Below are 6000 nucleotides of genomic sequence, written 5' to 3'. Positions count from 1 at the left end.
TGATTCAAGCCTCAGGTCTTACACCAGGCCCAGTGCTCCATGCTCTTTTTCCCTTCTACAAAAAACATTCGTTTAATGGTAGGGGTTTTCATATTTAACTAGGTTACGAAATGAACTTGTGGGTTGCAAGAAGGAATCCTCAGAAGTTAGGAAATTCCAAAATTAAATTTGCCCCAAACAACCTTAAGTCTGCCCCTTTGACACTGATTACAAATAGTCTGTAATTACAGGAGCACATAGTCTTGGTTCTGCCGGATCCTTGTCTCAGTGTGCAGGGAAAGAAGAATCTGATCAATGTGTACTTTTGTCCTCACTCGCCGTTGAGTGGATGCGTACCTCATTTACTACACAGCCCTGCCTCATTCACTTACAGTAGTGTCCAGTCAGATACACACCATGGTAATTGGCAGTGGAATTTGGCCCCAAATAAGGCACAGAACCTTAGATTTCAGCCCAAGGGGTGAAAGCTAAAAAGGTTCTAACAAACTGAAAAGACCCTTTAGAATGGAAATATTTAGGAATATTAATTATGCCGCGTTCCGTGTGTCGCTCTGTATTTGAAGGAAGATTCAGGAAAATACCAGAGAGTGATCCTGCAGGGTCAGCAGAGCCAGGGGAAATTCTGTGGCCTGGGCTATTCCGAGGGGTAGCTTGCAGCATCTCCTTCAGATGATTTAGTGAAAGGGGTGTAATGTCCCTGTGTGAACACCCCTATTTCAGGTTGAGTCCTGAAACTGACTTTAAATGAATCAGTCTGAGGCAGTGGGACACCAAAGCAGGAGGCTCCCCACAAAGAGGTTGCACCCTGGAACAGATCGGGATCAACCCTGGTGTCAGCCTCCAAGGGAAGCTGCACCGCTTTGCTTTGCTACCCAGCCCTCCAGGAGGGGAGGGCAGCAACTGGCCTAGAGTAGGGCAGGCAAAGAGTCAGTAGGCCTCGGCCCTCGGGCAGGGCAGGGCAGGGCAAACAAGCAGTCTATAGCCTGAAGGTCTTCACAGGCCAAGGGGGTGGTCACCCCAAGGTTTCTGTGGCACAAAGGGGGGGAAGGGAGACTCGGGCCCTCCCAACTCCACCACATCCCAGCCCAGGGTCCTATCAATGGCGGGGCGTCCTGCCATTGGATCAGTGGGGCTCCAGCTGCAACTCGCCGTTGTGTGCTAGGAATCAAAGACAGCTGGACTGAGGTCGGCTACCCCGGGCTGCTTCCCTCCACCCCTGTGCCCACATACCAGTAACCCCGGTCCTTGTCCACCCTCTGGGGGTAAATCGCGAGGGGCGGCTCCAGCAGGCCCTCAGCGTCGCCAGCCTCCAGCAGCTCCTCCAAGTCGTTGGCGGCAGGCAGCTCTGATGTCTCATCGGGGTCGGGCTCAAGTCCCAGCCCCGGGGGAGAGACGTCCTTCTCCTCCAGCAACTCTCCCCTGACTGAGCTGCAAGGCCGGGCTTTTATACTTCCCCTTCCTGTCCCGCCCCTGCCCTTCTGACGGGCGGGTGGTGCCATACCTGGGCCTGCCCCCAGGTGGCAGGAGTCGGCCCCTCGGCGTCAGCCTCAGAGGGAGGCCACACCGCTTCGCTACACATCCCTTTAACCAAATCAGTTTCTAAACCCATTTAATTTCCTCCTGCAGATAAACCCTTAGTGTCCGCCAGGGAGAGGGAGGGTATCACAATCCAGTCTCTTCTTTCTCCTCTGAAGAAAGGGGGCAAAGTGTTGACTCTGCAGCCATTTCTCTCCTGTCATCTCTTGTAGATCACCAGGAGCTCAGGGAGAAACACCAAGTCACAGAAGGGATTCAGAGACTCAAAGACTCTTTGAAGCGCAACAATGTCTCCTATGCATCAGCCCTGGAACAAAATGGCAAGTCTAATTATTATTATTCGATTAGAAAGGATCAGAATCAGGTCTGCTGGCTTCTCCTACCGATCCCCTTACTCACACCAAGTGGTATCTTACTGCGGGAGTTGTCCCATTTGTACCAGTGGGGCGTGAAGATGGCACCCCAAGTATATAGCAACGGTGGGTATTTTACTGCATTCATCTACACTTCAGGTCGCTCCAAGGTATCTGTTGGTCTGTGAGTCAGCTGATATGACAGGCCCGGTCCCTTCAGACCTAGTATGCATGGAGCTTACAACCAGGGAAGCAAAACGTCCTAAACCTTCAGAATATCACCTGAGATCCCGGGGTGGGCGGCTGCTACAGCTTGGACCTACACCGCAAGGCACTGTCCCTTTAACTGTTTTAATGGGTTTTAGGCCTCCCGTTACTGGACGAGCTTCAACAGTTAATGGGCGCTTTGGGAGAAGCCATCGCATCCTGCGCCGCGGATGCGATACGGAAGCAGTACAGTAAGTCAGAGGAGCAAACGCAGCAGTAAAATCTAGCTACCGGAAATAAACCTTGTGCCAGGGGGTGTGCAGGAACACAGCTATCCCATCGCTTCCTCTTTTGGACTTGTGGGGAGCTGACCTGACCCACTGGTCAGTGTTCGTTACATGCTCCCCCTCCATGCCCAGCCTACACAGGGCTGGTTTCAGCTGCAGCGAGGGAATATGGGTCTTCAACTCAAGCTGTCACGATTAATGCACCCCTGGTTCACTCCCCTACAGCGGTCACCACATCAGCTCTGCAGAAGCAATAACGCAGCTTGAAGGCCGTGTTACCTTCCCCAGGTGATTTCCACAAGGCTGGAGAGGGGGGAAGACATTGCACACCCCAGTTCAGCCTGCCTGCACCCCCTTCTCCTGCACAGCCCCTGGACTGTGCGGAGAGAGTGCCCCCGGTCCGGGCCGGGGAGTGGGGACCGGTGCCGTGGAAGTCGCTGTTCCACCCGCAGAGGGGGAGATCTGTGCCGGGAAGGCCCAGCCACATGCAGGCTGGGGAGGGACACAGTCTGGCCCCTAAAAAAACTCTCACCTGCTGACTGTATTCTTCTGATGTGCTCCCTATGCCACTGCAGTGGGGTAGCTGGCAAAAGAGCTTGTGGGGCCTGCACTGCAGGGCTAAAATTCACAGTGTAGACGGTCAGGCTTGGGCTGGAGCCAGGCTCTGAATCCCAGTGAGTGGGGAGCGTCTTGGAGCCCAAATGTCTGCACTGCCACTTTTAGCCCCACAGCCCAAGCCCTGTGAGCCTGAGTCAGCTGACCCGGACTCTGAGGCTCGTTATGGCAGAGGGGCTTTCTTGCTGTGGGGACGCACCCTTACAGACACCGCACCCCGCACCAGGGATCCACAGGTGCAATCAGTGGAGGCTTTCTGGTTAAGAGACCTTTGCAGGAAATGGGAAGGAGCCGCTGTCAGGGTATGCTCTGTGTTCAAGGAATCATGGCTTAGAAGTTCCCTGAATTTGTAGCTGTCAAAAGGCAGAGGGGTGGGGGAAAAGCAGCTCCAGAAATCCTGGCCTCTCCACGTACATCCCAGGAAAGCAAAGCACTTTCGTACTGTGCTTCTGACCTCAGCCTTTAATCCTAGGTGACTTCCAGACAAAGCTCTCCAAAGGCTGGAGATTTTATGGTGGGAACCTCTATTACTTCTCACGAGGGACAAAGTCCTGGGAGAAGGCCGAATGGTTCTGTGTGTCTCAGAACTCGCACCTGACCTCCATCCTCACGCAGGGAGAGCAGGTGAGCGCAGTAACTTCAGAAGGGCCTGAAGGATGATTGAATAACCTCCCACTAACCTGTGATATCGCCTCACCATGCCACAGGCCACTAGGGGATGAAGCCAGAGTTCACCTCTTCCCCGGCTTTCCAGTCCCCACCTGTCCCTCAGAGGGAAGCTGTCTCTCACATTAACAACGAGAGTCCTGGAGCACCTTAAAGACTAACAAATGTCTGCAGGCATAAGCTTTCGTGGGCTGCAACCCACTTCGTCAGATGCATGAAATGGAAATCACAACTAGGAGGTGTCTGTATATATCCAAGGGTGAGAAACATAACAATGGGGAGGGGAGGTGTTAGCAAAGTCCATTCAGTTAGGGTAGATGAGGCCTTGATTAGAGGATGAGAATGTGTGAGCAGTGACAATTACTTCTGGTCATGAGAGAACCATTCCAAGTCCCTGTTCAGACCCAGTCTGAGTCTGTCAAGTTTGCAGATCAGTTCCAGCTCTGCAGTTTCTCGCTGGAGTCTGGTTTGAAGTGTTTTTGTAGAAGTATGGCAACTTTCAAGGCAGCTACAGAGTGTCCTGGGAGACTGAAGTGTCTCCAAGTGGTTTATGGATGTTACCGTTGTTTGTCTGATTTGTGACCGTTTATTCTTTTGCGTAGTGACAGCCCGGTTTGGCCAATGCACATGGCAGAGGGGCACTGCTGTCTCTCACTTTGTTATACTGCTGTAGCACCCTTCTGTACTAGAAATGGGCAACCTGCCACGTACTTCTCCCTTCAGCCCTGCTTCTTCTTCACAGAGAGCCCCAGAGAGCTCCTAGAACCAAGGCTCAAACTGGAGTGTAAGCACCTGTCTGGTGTACCGACATCAGTGGAGTTACTCCTGTTTTACACCCGTGTCAGATGGGAACTATGCCCTTAAATTGCCAGCCAAACAAAGCAGACGACTTTCCATGTAACACCTATTCATCTCCAGCACCCACTATCATATCACACAGGGTGCTGGGGGTGAAATGTAAACGATGTCGGTTGTGTTTTGCAGGACTATCTTGTCAATGCAACCTTGGGGAAAACTCACTGGATCGGACTCACTGACCAAGGCAGAGAAGGTGACTGGCGCTGGGTGGATGGTGCAGAATACACAGGAGGGTAAAGTTGGAAATTAATCGTTATACAATCATAGAATATTAGGGTTGGAAAGGACCTCAGGAGGTATCTAGTCCAACCCCCTGCTCAAAGCAGGACTAACCTCAGCTAAACCATTCCAGCCAGGCCTTTGTCTAGCCTCAGCTTAAAAACCTCTAAAGATGGAGATTCCACCACCTCCCTAGGTAACCCATTCCAGTGCTTCACCACTCTCCTAGTGACAAACTTTCTCCTAATGTCCAACCTAGACCTCCCCCCTACAACTTGAGACCATTGCTCCTTGTTCTGTCATCTGCCACCACTGAGAACAGCCTAGCTCCATCCTCCCTAGAACCCCCTTTCAGGTAGTTAAAGGCTGCTATCAAATCCCCCCTCACTCTTCTCTTCTGCAGACTAAACATGCCTGGTTCCCTCAGCCTCTCCTCATACGTCTTGTGCTCCAGCCCCCTCATCATTTTTGCTGCCCTCCGCTGGACTCTCTCTCCAACTTGTCCACATCCTTCCTCTAGTGGGGGGCCCAAAACAGGACACAATACTCCAAATGCAGCCTCACCAATGCCGAATAGAGGGGAATAATCACTTCCCTCCATCTGCTGGCAATGCTCCTCCTAATGCAGCCCAATATGCTATTAGCCTTCTTGGCAACCAGGGCACACTGCTGACTAATATCCAGCTTCTTATCCACTGTTACCCCCAGGTCCTTTTCTGCAGAACTGCTGCCTAGCCCGTCGGTCCCCAGTTTGTAGCTGTGCATGGGATTCTTCCGTCCTAAGTGCAGGACTCTGCTCTTGCCAAGTGTTAATTCTCTAGGAAACATCTACGAATGCTCCGGCCCGTGGGAGATCCACGTAGATACCCACTGAGGATGTCTGTTTTCAGCAGAGCCAGATAGGAAAAGGAAAGGGAATATGTCATGAACATTTTCAAAAGAAATTAACTTACCGTGTTTCGTTCCCAATTGTTTATGAATGGTTTGTTTTTTCTCCAATGAGCGACGTTGTTTTGTTTTTGGTGAGTTGCTTTTATTGCTTCCAAATGATTTGTGGCTATTGTTCATTAGGAGAAGGTGCATTTTAACCCTTTCCAGCTACTTCTATTGCTCCCATTACCATGCCAAGGGGCCCAGCATGCAAAGGCTCTACACTCAGCCGGGACCAAGTCTGCTAGTATGGGGGCAAGGAGGAATGGGGGCACACAGAACCCCTGGCAGGGGAGAGATTGGGGGGCCGTTGTACGGGGGAAACAGAG

At 51.9% G+C, this 6000-nt stretch overlaps 1 long non-coding RNA gene across 1 annotated transcript; it reads right to left on the bottom strand.

The window, feature by feature from the left end:
• Positions 1–1592: 1592 nt before the first annotated feature.
• Positions 1593–3134, bottom strand: LOC137143664 (uncharacterized). Its single transcript, XR_010917227.1, has 2 exons — positions 2916–3134; positions 1593–1843 (listed from the first exon to the last, which is right to left on the bottom strand). It is a non-coding gene; the product is annotated as an uncharacterized lncRNA (long non-coding RNA).
• Between the last annotated feature and the right edge of the window lie 2866 nt (positions 3135–6000).

The sequence above is a fragment of the Emydura macquarii genome, unplaced genomic scaffold, assembly GCF_026122565.2.
Source record: "Emydura macquarii macquarii isolate MOO-44397 ecotype Brisbane River unplaced genomic scaffold, CSIRO-AGI_Emac_v2 contig_3345, whole genome shotgun sequence".
NCBI lineage: Eukaryota > Metazoa > Chordata > Testudines > Chelidae > Emydura > Emydura macquarii.
This window is presented reverse-complemented; position numbering and strand designations above follow the sequence as displayed.